Here is a 22,648-nt window from a genome sequence, read left to right on the forward strand (position 1 = left end):
GTGTCAGGCACATAGAGGCCCCTTCCCCCACCTTTGCTGGGGTCCTACTCTGTACATTTGTGCATCAGGCACTTGAAGGGGCACCCTGGGTGGGGTCCTTCTCTGTTTTTTGCTGCATCAAGCACATAGAGGCCCCCTCCCCCACCCTCTGCTGGGGTCCTACTCTGTAGATCAGTGCGTCAGGCACTTAAAGGGGCACCCTGGGTGGGGTCCTACTCTGTAGTTCAGTGCATCAGGCATTTGATGGGCCAGCCTCTCTATTGTTCAGCTGCCAATGCTGGTATGTGAGAGAGAGAGAGGCTATGGTGATGGCTCCGCCCACTACACGTGACTCAGCAGTATCACCTTGCTTCCATGGCTGCCCAGCTTTGGAATTTCCCACCACAGTCTCCTCCCTCACATCCCCTCGATCCGTCTCTCCACAGTCAACAGCAGCCCTCGCCTTGGATTGCTCCAGAATCCCTCAACTCCAGCTCCCAGCCGCTGCATCTGCCAGAGGACCTGCATCTCTGTCCAGGGTATGTATGGCTGTGGCAAGGACTGTCTGATTCTCATTCCATTTAGGCTGCCACAGATCAGCTCTTTTACTCTCAGCCTTAAATGTTTCTTGTCTGACTCAGACAATTGCCCCGATGTGCGGATCAGACCCTGCTTCTTTTCCCCCACCCACGGAGGGCAGGTCCAGTCCTTCTGACACTCCTGTTTTTCCCCCTAGTTCTAGAATGGATCTATATATGTGTGTGTGTGTGTGTGGGTGGGTCTATATATTCTTTTACACTGGTCAGGTCCTCTTGTCCGCTCTCAGCTGGTGTTCTGCGTGCGCTTTTGTGTCTGAAGGTGTATTCCTGATGTATCCATGGAGAGAGATGTACTCCATGTCCACCTACTCCTCCGCCATCTTGTTCTCTGCTCTCACTATTTTGGTTTTAATGGCATTCTTATATGTAATAATTACCCAAAAGTCATTGTTATACCAAGAGAAACATTTGTTCAAATGCAAAATTTATTGTAAAATATATGTAAGTTTGAAAAATAAATATACAGTAGAATGTAACTTTTACTGCATTTTAGAATTAATGCAACTATGATTTTTTTTGCATTCCACATTTTTTAGGAACTTTATAGAATAAGAGATAAGTAAATATCATATGTTGGGCTCCATGAAAAAAATTTTTGCTAAGATTTCACTAAAAGATAAAAGAACACATTAAATAATTTATCTATTTTATAGAGGTTTTCTTCTCAGTATAAGTTATCAGGTAATTACTTATAACACGCAAAATACAATTAAGCTAACAAGTCAAGCTCCTATTTAGAAAGCAGTATGTCAGATTTATAGCAAAATCTCAAGCTCATTTAAAGGAAGAAGTAAATTCTTTTTCCTGAAAATTAAAATCTGCTAAAATGATTAAGAAAAAAAAGGAAGAGTAAATGTGAAACCATAAAAGGAAATTGTGTTATAAAAAGAGTAAAGATCTTGGCCACAGCAGCCAGATTCCTGCATGATGATATATTCATTTTGGCAAACCATAGCATCATTTGGTTACATATGTTAGGTTTAGAGTCTCCTGGCTTATGTTGTCAAGAGCTAGGAAAGGATTTGGAAAAGAAACAAATCAAATCAGGAAATCTGGTATAATTGATTTTTTATTAGAATAACAAGAAACTTAAATAAAATATAAGAAAGTATATTAATATGAGTAAGATAAAATATTAGCCATTGTAGAAGGCCATAAATATATGAATTAAATATAAATTAGAACTATATAAAACAAAATCAAATTCAATACAGAAAATGCAATGGTGTACCTTGGACTAAATAGTAGTTTTCTTCTGATTAAGAAGGTCATTTTGCTTCATACACACTCTGGTTTGTGAGAATCCTGAGAATGACAATTGGAGAAAGGCCAGTCCCTGTGTTCTAATCAAGGTTAACAGTCAGTGGGTTACAAACCTTACAAGCAGGACAGTTCCAAGTCCCTGTGATGTGGTGTGTGGATTCTGGGAGCAATTTTCACTAAAAACAGAACAAATAAAAAGGAAACTGAATTAGAACAAGAAGAGGGAAATACATTTAATTTTGTACAAAAAGACTGACATAAGTTACCACATATATAATCAATCTCCTCTAAAACAAAAACAAAAACTCATAGAAATTAACAAAGGAGCCGGGACTATTTAAAACTCATTCATTAAATCATAAAACATCTTCTAACTCACTACCAATGTCAGCATCTGATCATTTTTGGAAATCAAGATACTGGATCCTAACATACCTTTTTAATTGCCCAGTTTTACCGGGGATCTTCTGTAATTTGAAACAGAATAAGGAGATTTCTATTATCAATGGCAGCTCACCTTTTTAAATTAGAAAACACTTTCTATCACAGCTGATTTGTATTTACTTAATAGCATATACAAAGATGTGATATTTTAAAGTACAGTTGACCATGAGAATACTGATTGCAAATCCACCTCTTATTTGATGGTATTATTTAGCTAGATTTTCTAGAGAAGGAAAGGCAACCTACTCCAGTGTTCTTGCCTGGAGAATCCCAGAGACGGGGGAGCCTGGTGGGCTGCCGTCTATGGGGTCGCACAGAGTCGGACACAACTGAGGCGACTTAGCAGTTAGCAGTTAGCTAGATCTTCTGCTTCGCTTGTGTATGGCTTGAACAGACACACACACGTTATCCGCATCATATACACATATATGAAAACACATATATGAAACCCTATGTACATATAGAAGTATGTGACTCTATATGCATATATATTCCAAATGATTATATATAATATGCATGTATATTTTCAAATATTATATATATACATATTTGGAATATATATCTGTAGAGATATAAAATCTTAATGTCACAACTGAAAAGAAACTGTGGACTCTCAAATTCTCCCACTCTTCTCACTTGGTAAATAAGCTTTCACCCTGAGGGATTGTTTCTCAGACAACACCTTCATCTGAGTTGTCAACAACCTAATTGTAACTTATTCTTATCACATAATTACCTGGTAGGTTATTTTCCCCTTCCAGGCAGTAATTTCTTGAAATGAAAGAATGCCTCTTTCATCATACATTTCACATGACCAGAAAAGGACTAGGTACATATGAACAGAACACAAATTTTAATTGTTAGGAAGAAAGGAGAGAGAGGGACGATGGGAAAGTCAGACAGAGGCTTTATGTGATCTGTCTCTATCATCCAGGGCCCACCAGTTATAAATCTCCAGCCATCCCTGGACCAGGATTCAATTAAACCTTGAAGAAGAGCAAGCAAACAATCAGATCAGATCAGTCGCTCAGTCGTGTCCGACTCTTTGCGACCCCATGAATTGCAGCACGCCGGGCCTCCCTGTCCATGACCAACTCCCGAAGTTCACTCAGACTCACGTCCATCACGTCAGTGATACCATCCAGCCATCTCATCCTCTGTCATCCCCTTCTCCTCCTGCCCCCAATCCTTCCCAGCATCAGAGTCTTTCCCAATGAGTCAACACTTCGCATGAGGTGGCCAAAGTACTGGAGTTTCAGCTTTAGCATCATTCCTTCCAAAGAAATCCAGGGCTGATCTCCTTCAGAATGGACTGGTTGGATCTCCTTGCAGTCCAAGGGACTCTCAAGAGTCTTCTCCAACACCACAGTTCAAAAGCATCAATTCTTCGGCGCTCAGCCTTCTTCACAGTCCAACTCTCACATCCATACTTGACCACAGGAAAAACCATAGCCTTGACTAGACGGACCTTTGTTGGCAAAGTAATGTCTCTGCTTTTCAATATGGTGTCTAGGTTGGTCATAACTTTCCTTCCACGGAGTAAGCGTCTTTTAATTTCATGGCTGCAGTCACCATCTGTAGTGATTTTGGAGCCCCAAAAAATAAAGTCTAACACTGTTTCCACTGTTTCCCCATCTATTTCCCATGAAGTGATGGGACCAGATGCCATGATCTTCGTTTTCTGAATGTTGAGCTTTAAGCCAAGTTTTTCACTCTCCTCTTTCACTCTCATCAAGAGGCTTTTGAGTTCCTCTTCACTTTCTGCCATAAGGGTGGTGTCATCTGCATATCTGAGGTTATTGATACTCTGTGGCATTCCCAATAATTTCAGAGTTTTGTTCAGTCTCTCATGACACAGGGGGAAAAGAAAGAAAATATAACATCAGGACTGTAAATTCCTTCATTGATTGAAAAGAGAATCTCAGTTATTTAGGAAAAAGGAATCTCTCTGTAAGGATGCATCCTTACTCTATAATCTGTGTTTTCCTATTCCACATACTAACTAAGCTTCCTTATCCCCATCTCCTTTGTTTGTATCTACTTCCGTCATTGTGACTTGAGGTTTGGAGAACTGATGGTGCAAATAGATCACAGAAACTCCAGAACTAAATCTCAGCCAAGTTTTCTAGCTCTCTATAAGTGAAAAATGTCCTCTGTGAACGTGTTATTACCTGCCTTTCTCAAAAGTAATCACTCATCTTCCCATTAAAAGCAAGCAACAAGGATGACTAAACAGAAAGTAGGCTTGCAGGTGCTAAACTCAGGCAGTATCCACAGTGTGTGCAAAAGAGAGAAGTGTGACTAAACCACAGTGAAACTGTGGATTAGATTCAGGACCATCAGACGTTCAGTCATTACCACCACCAGCCCGAGGATGCATCTGACAGCACAGATTTTGGTCAACTTTGGAGTATGGTCTTGTGCCTTATGCAGCAACCACAACAGCAAAGGGCTGGGGTTGAAAACCCTGAGGTCCTTGTTTGAGGTGATTATTCTTCCAGGGTGAATGATCAGAAACTGGAAGAGTGATTACAGAAGGGTGGGCCTCTGTGTTCTGCCTGCTGCGTGAAAGCTGGTGCAAATTGGTTTTCTTTGCATTTAATTAAACTGCTTGATATACTGTGACCAGTGTAGTTACAAGGTGAATTCACCTGCTTGATTCATTCAGTTTCTCACTGAATATTGACTGATTAGATCTCCCAGAAATTTTTCTGGTGATTCTAAGGGATACATAAGCAAACAAATATATAAATTGTATTGTCTTCAAGTTCTTGGGATGTAATTTATAAATGTAAGCAAGTATAATACGTTTCTGAGTAATATACACAGAAAGAGAAACTAATTATACTAGCAATTAGATCTGTATGCTATAAAGAGCCCCGATTAAGGCACTTGGGAACTCAAAGGAGGATTTTATAGTTTTCCCTTTAGAAATATAAAGTTCATGTTAAATGGAGAATTTGAGTTAGAAAGAAGGACAGGTTTGCATTACAGTTAGAGAATACAGATAACCTAGACCAAAAAAAGAAAAAAAACATAGCAGGAGGAAACTCTCACAGCTCATTTTGGCTCAAAATGGCTTATAGTTCATTATGGCCAGCATCTGGCTGTGTATAGTGAATGATGAGAAAACCGTTTAAATCGGCTATTGGGTTCAGAGCATGGAAGAGTGACTAATATACTTGGGCATCATTCTACAGGCAATGGGGAAACATTAAATATTTGTGAAGAAGGTGGGGAGGTATAGTAAGTGCTGGCCTTCAGAAAATTGATCTGGCAGCCAGCTCTGGGAAAGGATCCTCAGAACAGCGGAAAATGAGAGGTAGTCAGAACAGCCGGGGTTGGGTAGGGGGAGGAGGAGGGGTGCTGTGGTGGCTTCCTAGAGCTCCTGGAAGGAAGGAAGGAGGGAGTCAGTAGAGGAATGAGATACTCTGGATGTAGAACAAATGACATCTTGCAAGTCAACAGAGGTGCAGCTGAAAGAGAAAATAGTCAGAGTGATGACTAATAGGCAGCTAAACTTCTGTCCAAAATAAGTTTTTTGTTTTGAAGCAACAGACTCTGTCAAAAGAAGTGTGATATCCCTGAGAGATAAAGAAGTGTCATTATGCCACTGAAAAACTCAATACAAGAGTTAGGTTAGATTTTGAAATTGATCACTGCTTTTGAACAGGAATTAAGAGCCCTACTTGTAATATTTCAGTCATTTGGGAAATTGACGCTGTTTTGCATAAATTTCCATAAGATTGGATGGAGTAGTATGGGGGGAAAATCTTTGAGTTCTCTTCTACTGCAAGTAGAAATTCTAAAAGTCAAACATTTATCAGAAGGACCTCTGGACAAAGATACCATCCAGCTTCGTGAGTTGTGTTTTTCAGGTCTGGGTCTACCAATTCAGTTGCTTAACATTAGGTGAAGATTCAGTGTGGGTAAAAATGAGAGTTCATCTTTGGGAAAATGCAGAATTATTGTGCTGTTTGTTTATTCTCAACTCTTTCCTCCCACATACAGGTATCCAGCTGCCCTCAATACCACATGCTCTCGGGCAATCCCTTCCCTGCAGGGCTTTCCTGGGAACTGGATTCCTCCAGAAGCATCTATTACTCTTGGTTTTTCTAAGTGCAAGTCCCCGTCAGCATCTGTCTATATTTCTTCCAGAGCCTTGTTTCCTGTGCAGTGAGAGCTGTTACAAGGAAGGTCTATCAACAAATAATATAACCCAAAATGTGGAGATGCTGAGACTAGTTATTGCTGGGGGTGAGGGAGGAGAATGTGGAATACAGGTGGGTGTGTGTGGGTGTGTGTGCATGCTCTCACAGTAGGAGCTTTAGGAAAATTCAAAGGCATAAACCTCAAAAATCAAATAAGATAGTTTTGAAAATTACAAGGACAGCTTAGAAAACTGGGAAAGGAGATCCAGGCAGAGCGATATAGCAGAGAGATAAACTTCACAGGTTTTAGAGCTAACAGCCTGGGAATTCTTTACTAGTCCCTAATGACTATGTGGAGCTCAGTAAGTTACTGAAACTGAAAGATTCTGTTTCTTTATGTACAAAATAAGTAAGAAAATAGTATTGCGAAAGTGTTAGTCACTCAGTGGTGTCTGAGTCTTTGTGGCCCCATAGACTGTAGCCTACTAGGCTCCTCTGTCCATGGGATTCTCCAGGCAAGAATACTGGAGTGAGTAGCCATTTCCTTCTCCAGGGGAACTTCCTGACCCAGGGATCAAACCTGGGTATCCCACATTGCAGGCAGATTCTTTACCATCAGAGCCACAGTGGGCTTCAAGAAAACAGTATTAATTCATGCTTCTATTGGTTGGAGGAGTAAATCAGATGCTACACGTTTTTCTCTTTAGGAACCTGGCTGGTATATCTTAGGAACTCAGCCGGAAGCTCTTCTCTTTATCAGTGTGATGCTTTGATTTTCCTTTTCTTTCTCTCCCTCCTCCTCCTTCTCTTCTTCATCTCATGGTGAAGGGTTGGTTTTTGAGTCCTTTGTGCTCACAAATCCTCCCGGATGCCTAATGGAGGTGAGAGAGTCAGGACTGTCTCTGTCTGGGGGTAAAATTTTCCACCACAGAACCCAGCAAAGCTAATTGGCCCCTCAGGGATTTCTTTTCTACAACTAAACTATTTGGCAGAGTATTGCAATATCTATTTTTCTTTAGAAATAATTTGTTTCACATGCTCCTTTGAAATAACCAAGATATAAGGGTACTTTTTTTGACAATTTATATTTTAAAATCAAATTAGTTTGCATTTATCCTTGATACCATCTAGGACTTTTCTACATGCATATTCAATATGCATAGTTATAATATTGTGGATAGAATTTTCCACTTCACAATCTAAATGCTATACCATGTATACTTTATCTATTTTTCTGTGTTAGAAAAATGCTGTGAGAACTTCAAGAAAAGCCTAAGGTCGGAACTTCCTTGTTCTCATCTTTTCCATCATCACCTCCCTCTTACTTACAGCTGCCCTGCTTCTCTCCAAACTTCTAACCAATTTCAAAAAACCTGTTCTTTATGGCCTTCTTCCTCTTTCCGAATATGCGTGCAGACACAAACAGATGCACTGACTTGTGTACAAGGTTTTTTTCTGTTGTTTTACAGCTACAAGAATATGCCATGTATACACCTTCCTACCTCGTGTTGTTCACACTTAGTATATTATGGAATGTCCCCACCGTTGGGTCAGCTGGCACACATCTAATGCATTATTCGCAACAGCTGATTGATCCTCCATTGTTTAAATGGGCCTCATTTATTCGGCAGAATTATCAATAAATCCTTATGTCTTTCCATTTTTTGCTGCTATAAATAATGCTGTGATAAAAATTCTTGTATTAGCCATATGTCTTTTTACTCTGAGAGGAAATCTGGATAAAATAATATGATTGCTCTAAGGAAATTTATTTAAATGAAAAAATAGTTTCATAAAAAATTTAGGGCTACTTGGTAGTTATCCAAGGTTAAGGAGGAGACACTTATAAGGTGAGTAGTAATCAATTTCAGGAGAAGGCTGAGAAAGGCCTGAGAGAGGCTCTTTCTCTGAGCTAGTTTTGTTGTTCAGTCACTAAGTTGTGTCTGACTCTTTGTGACCCCATGAATTGCAGCATGCCAGGCTTCTCTTTCCTTCACCATCTCACAGAATTTGCTCAAACTCATGTCCATTGAGTCAGTGATGCCATCCAACCGTCTCATCCTCTGCCACCCCCTTTTCCTCCTGCCCTCAATCTTTCCCAGCATCAAGGATTTTCCCAATGAGTTGGCTCTTCACATCAGGTGGCCAAAGTATTGGAATTTCAGCTTCAGCATCAGTCCTTCCAGTGAATATTCAGGATTGATTTCCTTTAGGATTGACTGGTATCTTAAAACAATGCAAATGTATTGTTTGATGGGACTGTAGATGACAAGCTTTAAATATGGTATTGGGCTAAAATCAGTCTTATGAAGCTAGTCAGCAGGACTAGTTCCCCCTGGAGTTCTCAAGATGAGAAAGCTGTTTACTTCTCTTTTATCTTCTAGAGCCCACCTGCATTCTTCAGTTTCCGGTCCCTTCCTTGCATCATTTAGAATTCTTTCTTCTGCTATCACATCACATCTTCAACTACTGACTGGCTCTTTTGCTCTTAAAAGGAGACTCATAATTAAATTGAGTGCACCTGATGAACTAGATTGATCCCACAATATGAAGATACTTAAGCACGTTTGCAAAGTCCCTTTTCCCATGGAAGGTAACACATTCACGGGCTCCAAAATTAGGAGATGGATATCTTTGGGGACATTATTCAGCCTACCACAGAGTCCAATAGATGGCTCTGGAAAGAGAGAGAAAATACCAAGCAAAGATATTTGCTGATATAAATAAAAACGAAATATAGCTGGCTCAGATGGTAAAGAATCTGCCTGCAATGCAGGAGACCTGGGTTCGATCCCTAGGTTGGGAAGATCCCCTGGAGAAGAGAATGGCTACCCACTCCAGTATTCTTGCCTGGAGAATCCCATGAACAGAGGAGCCTGATGGGCTATATTCCATGGGGTGGCAAAGAGTCAGACATGAATGAGTGACGAACACACACACATAGCCCCACAAAATCTAGAAAATGTCTACGCCCTGCTTTCGTTAAGTAAAAATTATATTTAAATCTCATTTAGACCACTTACTGGCTTGTGTTATCTGTAGGAAGTCACTGGTGTAGATAATCAGATTCCAAAACTAGAATTCTTTTTTTTTTTAAGATTTTTTTTTTTAATGTGGACCACTTTTAAAGTCTTTATTGAATTTGTTACAACACTGCTTCAGTTTTATGTTTTGGTTTTTTAGCCTAGAGGCATGTGGAATCTTAGTTCCCTTACCAAGGATTGAACCTGAATGCCCTGCACCAGAAGCATGAATCTTAACCACTGGACCACCAGAGAAGTCCCCAAAGCTAGAGCTCCAGCCACCTCTCTGATATAATTGACAAGTGTTTCTTGAGCCATGACAAACTGGCAGGCATTACATAGGCAGGCACATGTATATGATCCTAAACTGAATGTTCACACATGTACAACCTTAATACAGTTAGATTTAAATAATCACCAGTAGATGGGCACTCATTCCCTGAAGAAACACCAAGCAAGAACTAAGATAGCTCTAGTCCTCCTCGCCAAGCCCTGGCATAATTAACAGCATCCATCAAGGTGGGCATGGGGGAGGTTCTCATTCACATCCGTTGCTGAGTCATGCCTGAATGATGCCCATTCTAATATCAGATCATGTAAAATTTACTTCCAAATTACTCCTAGAATTAATCTGCATTCATCCAGGTAAACTGCCACTATTCTAACCAAGTTACCATTAGTTCATCTCTAGAGAGCAGAAATTAAAAGACACTTGCTCCTTGGAAGAAAATCAATGACAGACCTCGTGCACAGTCACTTCAGTCATGTCCGACTCTCTGCGACCCCATGAACTGCAGTTCCCCATGCTCCTCACTCCATGACAGCATATTTAAAAGCAGAGACATTACTTTGCCAGCAAAGGTCTGTCTAGTCAGGGCTATGGTTTCCTCCAGTGGTCATGTATGGATGTGAAAGTTGGACCATAAAGAAAGCTGAGCACCGAAGAATTGATGCTTTTGAACTGTGGTGTTGGAGAAGACTCATGAGAGTCCCTTGGACTGTAAGGAGATCCAACCCATTCATCCTAAAGGAAATCAGTCCTGAATACTCATTGGAAGGACTGATGCTGACATTGAAGCTCCGATACTTTGGCCACCTGATGCGAAGAGTCAACTCATTATAAAAGACCCTGATGTTGGGAAAGATTGAAGGCAGGAGGAGAAGGGGATGACAGAAGATGAAAAGGTTGGGTGGCATCACGGACTCAATGGACATGAGTTTGCACAAGCTCTGGGAGTTGGTGATGGACAGGGAGGCCTGGCGTGCTGCAGTCCATGGGGTCACAAAGAGGACATGACTGAGCGACTGACTGACAACAACAGCAAGACAGCAGAAAACAGTCAGGCGTTTCTAACTCAGTGAGGCTGAGCTTCTGCAAATTCAAGTCTTATCACGTACTTCCCAATTAATTGCTTCCTTTATTCTTAAAGACCCAAGTACTGAACATGTCCTACCAAGCCCTCAAGGACGTGGCCCCGGACTACGTGCTGTTCAAAATTGTCCTCATTCTCTCTCTCTAACTAGACAGGCATTTCCAAGCCCTTGACCTACTGGCCTTGACTTCCCCTTTTGAAATAACTTCTCCTTTCCTCTTTCTCTGGTTGATTCTTCTTCTTTTTGAATTTAACTCAATTACTGTTCCTCAGGGACATCACTCCTCTCACCCCTGACTTCCCCAGAAGTCATAGCCTCAAAGTGCCATTCATCTCATTCACAGTGTGCTTGGTGACTGCACTTAAATAATCTATTGTGCAATTCAGAGTTTAATTAATTATACAAATATTAGGCTTTAAGCTTCATAACTGCAAAAACTCTCACTATTGCATTTTGGAATTTTGTCTCCAGTGTTGCAGAAATAGTTGATGATTAGAAAATACTCCTGAAAGGCTGAGCAGCTCGAAGGATAAGTTTTCTAAGTAGAGAGATACATAAGTAAACATTTCTACCCAGTAAACATTTCTATCCAGATTGTCATTTGAAACTTCAGTGCAAAGAATCAAACAATTCTAGTTGAGTAACAAAAAGGAGAAATGTTGCTCATTGATAGAAATACCCCACAATGGGGAGAGTGTAGTCCATATAATATGGTGGGAGAGAAACGGCAGGGTGCATAGATTTCACTCAGGACTTCTAAGTACAAAGGCAGGACCTAAAACCCTCCAGCCTGGAGGCTGTGCTCCAGGGAATTCTTTAGTCAATAATTTGCTAGTACAGTTGGTTCTAGTAAAATCCAAAAGAAGGCAAAATTTAAAAAAATGAAATTTCTTTCATAATCTTTTATTTAAGGTGAGGAAATTGAGAATCCGCCCCCCCGCAAAACAAGAAAGGCAGGTAGCCAGATTCGTAGCAGAGGTGGGATTCGATATAGCCAAAAAGCAGAGTTAATACCTGCTTTGAAAATTTTGACCATCTTATAAGACTTGAATGAATTATAAAATTAATGGTTTATAAACCTATTATTGAGTTAAATGAAACATCCACTAGCACATTTAAAGCAGTTATTTCCCAATCTCTTCTGAGCTTATTCACCAAAGGAACAGTTGAATGCATTTCTAATCAGCTACAAATTCAAATGTGAAAAGATCATTTGGTCCATTAAAAAAAAAAAAAAGAAAGTGGTGGACTTTCCAAAGGTATCATTATTGTTATACTTATATTCCAGAGAGGAAAACACGCTCTTCAAGAATTGCTGCTGTGCCCTCTGCTTACATTTGAAACATTTAAACATCTTTGATTGCATGCAGTTAAATACAGGGCTTCAAATGCATACAATCAAATATGTTTAAATGTTTCAAAGAGTTCTACCTTTGGAAAAAAAATAACAGCTTCTCTAAATCTTAGCAGGGTGGATTGTTGGGAAAATAACAAACTTTATTTTTTCTAAATTACTTTTTTTCTCTGATGTATTTCCAGAGGCACAATTTGGAGGGAGTATTGCATAGTAAGTCAGTTGTTAATACTCATTCTGCAGTGCACAGTGGAGAGCTGCTTAAAGACACTTGTAATAAAGATGTTTCTAGAAATACTACTTGCTCACTACATTGAGAACAGCATCACGTTAGTCAGTGAAGTTATACCCTTTTTGTAATGCATGCAGAGAAGTGTAGAAGAGCACTTGTAATAAAGAGGTTTCTAAGAACGATAAGAAAGTCAATGTTAGTGATTGTTTTTTGAGGCTGCCTACTGTTATCAACAAAAAAAATCACTGAAAACAGAAAGAAAATGAAGGAATGAAGGATATATTACTAGTATTAAAAGCTGTAATTAGCATACATTATGGAGAAGGCAATGGCGACCCACCCCAGTACTCTTGCCTGGAAAATCCCATGGACAGAGGAGCCTGGTAGGCTGCAGTCCGTGGGATCGCTAAGAGTCGGACACGACTGACTTCACTTTGACTTTTCACCTTCATGTACTGGAGAAGGAAATGGCAACCCACTCCAGTGTTCTTGCCTGGAGAATCCCAGGGACCGGGGAGCCTGGTGGGCTGCCGTCTATGTCTGGGCATCTGGGATCTCACAGAGTCGGACACGACTGAGGCGACTTAGCAGCAGCAGCAGCAGCAGCATGCAGTATTTAAAGTATCAAAAAATAAAACAATGGTGATCCTGTATTAAAATTTATATCCTTAAATAAAAGCTTTAATATTATAATTTGAAGTCTAATCTCAAATTGTGATGATAGACTTTATGCTAATAATTATAATCATTATTATTATTTCCTTTCCTAATTTTTAAACAAAAATATTAACCTAAATAATTTTATAGTGAATGAATTATAGTATTTTTATTTTTATGTTTATAAGATAATAATGTCTGAAATTAAACTTAAAAATAATTTAGAGGAAAAGTAAAAATATTAAATTGGTAAAAATGAAAATCATTTTGTGTACCTAATATTTATTTGTAATGAAGAGCCAAAAGTTGGATAGCTGGCATGTGAAGTGGCTTCCTTTGGTATAAAGTCACATTCATATATATAAATGCCACTGTGCTGTGCTTAGTCACTCAGTTGTGTACAACTCTTTGCGACCCCATGGACTGCAGCCTGCCAGACTCCTCTGTCCATGGGGATTCTTTTGTCAGGCAAAAATACTGGAGTGGGTTGCCATGCCCTCCTCCAGGGGATCTTCCCAACCCAGGGACTGAACCCAGGTCTCCCACATTGCAGGCAGATTCTTTACCATCTGAGCCACCAGGGAAGCCCATAAATATATTACACTTGCAACATAAGTTTCAAAACCTGCATATTTTGATGTGAATATGTGATAACATATGTACTCTGATAAGTCAAAAAAGGTCTGTTAAATGGAGACACCCTTATAGGAAGAAGTTGCAATTCAACAATGATTAAAAAGAATCCATCATTTGCATAAGATGTTCATTCAATACAATGTTCATTTTCAAAAAACAGAAACACTCCTGAAAAGCTGTCAAATGAAGCAGGCTTAGGAGGGCTGTGGTCTTCAACAGTATGTGTTTAATGTGCTCATAATTACTAAACAGCAAGGTCTGTGTTGATAAAATGAATGTAGGTTAAAAGTGGGCTTGCTTTGAGAATCATAAACCTAGTTCCACAGTACTTAACTTCATCCTGCCCAAGGTGACACTCATCCTTTTCTCCCCGCTTACGGTCTTGGCTGTTGCCTTTGACTACAATAAATGGAGCTTGGAAAGTAGAAAGAAATAGGAGAGAAGAAAGAACTGGGTCTGGGAATGAAGACGAAGACTGTGCACACCTGTATTACGGCCTCTCAGCTTCTGTTCTCACTACTTCTCTACACCTAAACTTGTGCGTAAGAGCCTCATACAACCACCTGCCGCGATGAACTTGTCAATTCAAAAGGGAGCGTGAATAGCCTTTTAGAGAAGGATGCTGAGATAATGGGATGTCCTCAAGCGAAAGAACTAAGGTGGACCTCCAGCTCATATGCACATGAACATGAACTCGAAATGGATCACTGACTTAAGCAAAAGAGTTAAAATTATACAATTCTTAGAAGAAAACACAGAAGTAAATCTTTGTGGGTGAGAGTTAGACAACAGTTTCTTAGCAACAACAGCAAAAGGCAGAAGCAACAAAAGAAAAAAAAAAGTAGATAATTTGGCTTTATCATAATTAAAACCTTTTGCTTCAAAGAATACCATCGAGAAAGTGCACAGAGCACCCATAATGAGAGAAAATAATTGCGACTATATATTTAAGAGATTTTCATGTAGAATATATAAAGATTTCTTACAATTCATCAGTAGAAAAAGAAAAGTCCAATTAAAAATGGGCAAAGTATTTGACGACACAGTTGTCCAAAGAAGTTATACAGTTATGCACAATATACAATGTATAAAGACAAAGTACATAAGCTCATGAAAAGATGCTCAATACCATTCCTTCCTTATTAGATAAATGCAACTTTAGGGATTCCCTGGCAGTCCGACAATGGTTAGGAATCAGCACTTTCACCACCGGGGACCTGGGTTCAATCCCTGGTCTGAAAATTAAGATCCCACAAGTCTTGTGGTGTGGCCAAAAAATAAATAATTGCAAGTTAAAAACACAAGGAGATATCCTCTCACACTCACTAGGATAAATAAAATTAAAAAAAATATATATGTAGTCAATAGCAAGTGTTGGTGAAGATATGGAGAAGCTGGAACCCTCATGCTGATGAGAGTATAAAATGGTGCAGAAGCTTTGAGAAAAAAAAGCATTTCTTCAGAATTTTAATTTGGAGCTCATAAGATCCAGTAATTTTACTCCTAACTATATATCCAAGATAATTGAAAATCTATGTCCACATAAAAGCTTGTGTTCATAGTAGTACTCTTCATAATAGCCAAAACTGTCCACCAATTAAGGAATAGAGAGACAAAATTTGGTATATCCTTATGCTGCTGCTGCTAAGTCGCTTCAGTCATGTCCAACTCTGTGCAACCCCATAGACGGCAGCCCATCAGACTCCCCCATCCCTGGGATTCTCCAGGCAAAAATACTGGAGTGGGTTGCCATTTCCTTCTCCAATGCATGAAAGGAAAAGTGAAAGTGAAGTCCCTCAGTCATGTCTGACTCTTAGCGACCCCATGGACTGCAGCCTACCAGGCTCCTCCATCCATGGGATTTTCCAGGTGAGAGTACTGGAATGGGGTGCCATTGCCTTCTGCAGGGTATATGCATATAATGGAGTGTTATTTGGCCATAAAATTAAATGAGGCATCGGCATGCTATAACATGGATGAGACTTAAAAGTATTATGCAAAGTGAAAAAAAGTTTAAAAAGAGTTCATATTGTATCATTCCATTTTTGCACTGTACTCAAACAGGCAAATTTGCTTGTCTCTGGGAGGGGAGGGTTGTTAAATGGCCGTGGGGCCATAAAGAATGACTATGGAGGGGTACATGTTTTGAGGTGTTGAAATGACAGATAGTTGTGACAGTTGCACAAACATTGTAAATATATATCCACCTGTGCTGTGCTGTCACTTCAGTCGGTTCCGACTGTGTGACCCCATGGACTGTAGCCTGCCAGGCTCCTCTGTCCGTGGGATTCTCCAGCAAAGAATCCTGGAATGGGTTGCCATGCCCTCCTCCAGGGGATCTTCCCAAACTAGGGATCAAACCGGCATTTCTTCTCTCCTGGACTGGCATCTGTGTTCTTTACCACTAGTGCCACCTGGGAAGCCACGAATACCAATGAAATGAACACTTAAAAAGTGAATGTTATGGTATGTGAATTATGTCTGAATAAAGCTGTTAAGGAAAGGGCACTGGACTTGTCCAGGTAAAATACCTTTTGAGTCCCCTCCACCAAAAAGATATTGTTCACGCTTCAGGAACCTGAAATAGCGAAGATCAGATTTTAAAAGCTACGGCAAAAGCAGATTTAAAAATATTTGACGCTCATGAGGACAGACTGCACATGACGATGAATGCAATGAGGACGGATTTGTTTACATCCTTACCTAGGACGGTGCTATGAAAATCAGCCAAATTTATGGGGGGAAAATAAATGTTTGCTTGTGTCTGACTCAACATATTGCTAAGTACTGCCACTTAATCAGACGCCTATCTCCATTTATTTTTATAACTTCTCTCTCCATTTTCTTCATGGTTAAATCGCATGATATGTGTTGTTCTGCTTCAGAAAGAACCATCTGTTGTGTAATTATCACCAGGGGCTAACCATTCTCTCAAGGTGCAGAAATTCAGCATTATAGGTAATATGAATGCATAATTTATTATGCCTGTGTACCTAATTGAAAACACAAATGTATCCAGTTAGAACTGTATTTGATCAAGAATTTTATGCTTTGAAAAATGGCATTTTTCTCTCAAACTTGTGAAAAAAATAACTTTTAAAACTCAAAATTTACTGGGGAATATTTTTTTTAATCTGAGATTTCTTGGCTTTGAAATAACTGCATTCAACTCAGAGAACTCAAAGGCAGAAAAATAATGTCTATGAAAAAAAGAGGAAATATTCACTGGTATAAAGTCATATGTGATTTTGAAGCTGTATTACTGTTTGCTGATGCTGCTGCTAAGTCGCTTCAGTCGTGTTACTGTTTAGGACCATAGAAAGGGCAATTATAATATGTAACAATATCAACCAAAACATAGGCACCAAACTTCACCATAATGTTTTGTTTTGTTTCTGCTTTCTAAACTGATAAGCTGGAGGGAAGAAACAAAAATAATAAAAATAATCATTAACCACTGAGTATATTTTCCATTATATCATACCCTCATTTTAGTCCCTAGATACAGATATCTGTATCTATTAGGCAAATTGTGTGTCAATAGAAATGTTTCATTTTCATGAGGGCATCAGCTTTTATTTACAAAATAGAAAAATGAAAATAGAGCATATTCATTTCCATCTGGTACACTGTCTTTAAATATTCCTCCTCCCTCAATAACATGGTTTCCAAAATTCATAAGATCTTTAAAATTAACACTTGGGTATGCTGGCTCCAATTCTTTCTCATATGAGTTACTAAAACCCACACTAAATAACAAATTATTTTGAAGTTTCATACTGTGATTCGTAATGTACCCCGTAGGAACTCACAGCGGCCCTGCTTTTATTATGCTCTTGAATTCTGAGAGCTGCTGTCAGGCTGAAAACGTGTAGTTTAGATCCATACCCTCAGTAGCCTCGAAGTAACCTTCTAACCCTAGAATTCACATAGATAATAATAGGTTTAATTAAAAAATGATACATGCTCCACATCATATGTCATCAAGAAAGTGCAAACTAAAAACAGTCAGATACCTCTACATACATATCTATTAGAATGGCCAACATCTGGAATGATGACCACACCAAATGCTGGCAAGGATGTGGGGACAACAGGAACTCTCATTCATTGATGGTGGGAACGCAAAATGATGCAGCCACTTTGGAGGATAGCTCGGTGGTTCCTTACAAAATGAAACACACTCTTAGTATAGGACCCAGCAATCATGATTCTTGTTATTTACTTGAAGAAACTGAAAATGTATGTCTGCACAAGAGCCTACACATGGATCTTTGTAGCAGTTTTATTTGTAATTGCCAAAATTTAGAAGGAACCAAGTATCCTTCAGTTGCTGCTGCTGCTGCTCCTAAGTCGCTTCAGTCGTGTCCGACAGCAGCCCACCAGGCTCCTCTGTCCCTGGGATTCTCTAGGCAAGAATACTGGAGTGAGTTGCCATTTCCTTCTCCAGTGCACACATGCACGCTAAGTCGCTTCAGTCGTGTCCGACTCTGTGCGACCCTATGGACAGCAGCCCACGAGGCTCCTCTGTCCACAGGATTCTCTAGGCAAGAATACTGGAGTGGTTGCCATTTCCTTCTCCATGTCCTTCAGTAGATGAGTGGGAAAACAACAACAACAAAAAAAACTGTAGTACATCCAGATAGTGCAATATTATTCAACACTGAAAGGAAATGAGCTATCGAGCAATGAAAAGACATGGAGGAATCTTAAATGCACATTCGTAAGTGAAAGAAAGTCATCCAAAAAGGCTAAACAATATATGACATTCTGCAAAAGGCAAACTATGGAGACAGTAAAAGATCGTTGGTTATTGGGGTGGGGTTGGAAAGAGGAAGAATTGGTGGAGCACAGATTTTTTAGGCACTGAAACTACCCTGTATGATGATATGGTGATGGGCACTCACCATTACATATCTGTCCAAATGCACAGAACATGTAACATCAAGAGTGACCCCTAAGGTAAGCTTCAGGGGAAATGATGTATCAATGTAGCTTTACTGGCCTTGACAGATGGGTCACTCTGATGAGAGACATCTATAATGAGAGACATCTATAATGAGGGAAGCCATGCATGTTGGGGGCAGGGGATACTTGAAAAACCTCTGTATCTTCCTCTCAATGTGACTGTGAAACTAAAACTGCTCTCCCCCAAAAAATGTTTTTAAAAATCACACAGGTAAAGTATATTTATTTTAAACATATAAAATTATTAATAAATTGTGCCTCTGCTACTGATTTTCAATGCAGCATCAAGACTGAATTTGTGAACATTTTACCAGCTATTCAATTCAGTTCAGTCTCTCGGTCATGTCTGACTCTTTATGACCCCACGGCCTGCAGCACACCAGGTTTTCCTGTCCTTCACCAACTCATGAAGCTTGTACAAACTCATGTCCATCGAGTCGGTGATGCCTTCCAACCATCTCATCCTCTGTCAGCCTCTTCTTCTCCCTCCTTCAATCTTTCCCAGCATCAGTGTCTTTTCAAATGAGTCAGTTCTTTGCATCAGGTGGCCGAAGTATTGGAGTTTCAGCTTCTGCATCAGTCCTTCCAATGAATATTCAGGACTGATCTCCTTTAGGATGGACTGGTTGGATCTCCTTGCAGTCCAAGGGACTCTTAAGAGTCTTCCCCAACACCACAGTTTGAAAGTATCAATTCTTTAGCATTCAGCTTTCTTTATAATCCAACTCTCACATCCACACATGACTACTGGAAAAACCATAGCTTTGAATAGATGGACCTTTGTCAGCAAAGTAATGTCTCTGCTTTTTAATATTGGTGTCTACGTTGGTCATAGCTTTTCTTGCAAGGAGAAAGCATCTTTTAATTTCATGGCTGAAGTCACCATCTGCAGTGATTTTAGAGCCCCCAAAAATAAAGTCTCACTGTTTGCATTGTTTCCCCATCTATTTCCCATGAAGTGATGGGACCGGATGCCATGATCTTAGTTTTCTGAATGTTGAGTTTTAAGACCACTTTTTCACTCTCCTCTTTCACTTTCATCAAGAAGCTCTTTAGTTCTTCTTTGCTTTCTCCCGTAAGGGTGGTGTCATCTGTTTATCTGAGGTTATTGATATTTCTCCCAGCAATCTTGATTCTACCTTGTGCTTCATCTGACAAATGTGATCCACTGGGGAAGGGAATAGCAAACCACTTCAGTATTCTTGCCTTGAGAATCCCACAAACAGTATGAAAAGGCAAACCAGCTATTACTGAAAGGAATGTTTGTGGTCTAGTTGTCTAGTGGTTTACAGGGTGTGTACCTGGGATTATTTTATCATGGTTGCCTGGAAGTTAGTTACTAACTGGAGACTCTCCCAGCCCAGCCCAGGCCTGAATCAAAAACTAAGGGCTGGGGCTGAGGCAACCTGTGTTTTAACAAACTCTCCAGATGGTTTCCATGCACGTGAAAGTCAGGGACTGCTAGTCTAGTTTATTCCAACTTCTCTCATCACTCACAGGTAAGTCAGCTTCTCTCATCCCTCACCAGTAAGTCGCCTTCTGTCCACCTGGTGCTCCATTATGGATGCCTTTCATGAGAATGGTCATTTCCATGTGTCAGGAATTAAGTGGCCATCTGCTGTGCTTGGACGTCCAGCATTTTTTGGAAACTCCACTTAGTACTTTGATTGTTTCATGCCGTATGTGTCCCACCTTCCCAAAGTAGATATCCAAATACTACATTTCCAACTGGTCACCTTGTTACCATGGTTATTCTAATAGATGCACTTAAGTGAGAATTGGAGGTAGAAGGGGGAAGCCTGAATTGATGGCCACAACAATCAGGCCAATCTTCAGAGAAGTACAGTGGTGCAATGGCTGGTCCATTCGATAGCCTTGTCAATGCCAAGTGGCAATGATGGTATTTTTACTAGGACAGTCTGACTATGAGGCTGGGCATAGCCCTTGGCTCTGTTATTTTGGACTCTAATCACCAAGCCTGATTATTTGCCCCTCCTGGAAAATTCTGTTAATTCTCTAATTTCCTTTAGTACAAACTTGCTTTTCAACCTTGCTAGAGAAGATTCTGTAGTTTCCAATTCAGAGTACTGAATGAAAAGAACATTTGTTATTATCAAAAACTCTGTGTCTTTGGCTGTAATTGGCAGGTGAGCTTTACCCTTGGCATTAGCTGTTTTCTGAGTTCTAAAGTGCTTCTCTCCTCTACAGCACAATGTGAGTGCCATCTCCATGTCGGAGTCCGTTGCCACCTTCTCGTGACAAGGGACAGCTTCTCTGCCCTTGCAGTGTGCTTCCAACCTCTGCTCTGCATCTCCCTCATTAGGCTGTCGCATCCTGTGTGCCTCGATTTGTTTCTGCACGTTGTTTATTGTCCCCGCTTCAGTTCCCTCAGGATTGTCCTTGAATGGTGCTTTGCTGGTGGGATGGTTTTATGCTTCCTGGTGTTTTGTCAGGAACGGCTTCCAAGATGGGCCTGACCTTAACTCTGCACGGAGCCCAAGTCCGTGCACTCCTTCACATCCAAATGGCTCATTCCCTTTCTGTCTTGACCTGAGGCACTGGGAATTTATTATTTAATCATCTTATATCCATTTTGTGGTAAAGTGCAGTTCCAAGACTGGACCTTCTTTATCAAAAAACAGGAAAGATATGGTATTTGGTAGGGCTCATTGTGAATTAAATTTTAGAAATGTTGAATTTTATGTTGGTAAGGAATTGGTTAGTCTCTGACCCTGATTTTGAGAAGATGAAGGAGAAAATAACCCAATGTCAAGAAATCGAAATGCAATTAAAGGATAGATAGAAGATCAAGAAAAGGTAGCCTTGTATTACCCAAGAAAGACAGAAGAATTTAAATGACTTAATTTAATACAAGAGAGTCATTTTACTAGTGTTGGAAGTTATCTTCCAACTCTTTAGTAAAATATGAATTCATATTCATATTTCACAGGTTCAATCTATGAGTGAAGATAAATAGAGGCAGTGAATGTACAACACCAATTTTAGGAATATTTTTCTGAACCAATAAATAGAAATAAAAGGATAATTCTAGTAAGACACACATAAAATGCAAGACCTGAAAAACTAATTATATATCTCACATTGAAGCAGACATTAATGTTATTAAAGATGCAGAGTTTTACCTCCAAAATAAATAAAATTTATTCTTCACAACAGAATTATTAATAGGATCATAGTTTATTAATCTGTTTATTAATCTTCCTCTAGTGAATGATAGCCATTTTTTTTGTCTTCAATGCTATACGCTATAGCAAAGAGTCACAAAAGTAAATTATCCTGCTACCAAATAAATGGTCTGTTTATTAAAAAAAAAAACTATGGAGAAAAATAAAAATTAAATGTTGCTAATTCTAAGGCAAATTGCATCAGAATGTTTATAAATGATCCATTCTCCAATAAATGGAGGTAATCTATGTTTGCCTTCTGGATCAATAAATAAACAATTTAGATGGAATGGTTCCCAACATTTGACTGGCTCTGTCATCATGTTTCTTGCTTTTTTCCCCCCACAAATTATCTAGTAATAGTAGGTCATTAAACTTGTAATCCATTTAACAAATGCTAATACTGTAGATGTGTATGGCCATATCTTCAGTTTATCCTTTTACTAAATTATATATTTATTTGGGATAAAATTGAACTTCTATTTAAAGCAGGTATGAGGTTCCTGGCTTAGAATAGGTGAGACATGATAAAAAGCATTCATTAGGGCAGTAATACAGAGAGGAGGACATCCATTTTAGAAATAGGTCATGAAATCAGTAGGACTTCATGATCGATTGGTAAAATCAGCAAATATAAACTCTTTGTAGCTTAGATGTGAATGAAAGGAGTGATGGAAAGGCAGCATCCAAATAAAAATCAAAAAGCTAAGAGATATAATCTTTATGGTGGAAGAGATGCTGTGCTTTGTATGTTCAGGTTATATGAGAGGGAGAGGTGAAAGA

The sequence above is a fragment of the Bos grunniens genome, chromosome 24, assembly GCF_055505025.1.
Source record: "Bos grunniens cultivar Pamir isolate PY7600 chromosome 24, Bosgru_T2T1.0, whole genome shotgun sequence".
Taxonomy (NCBI): domain Eukaryota; kingdom Metazoa; phylum Chordata; class Mammalia; order Artiodactyla; family Bovidae; genus Bos; species Bos grunniens.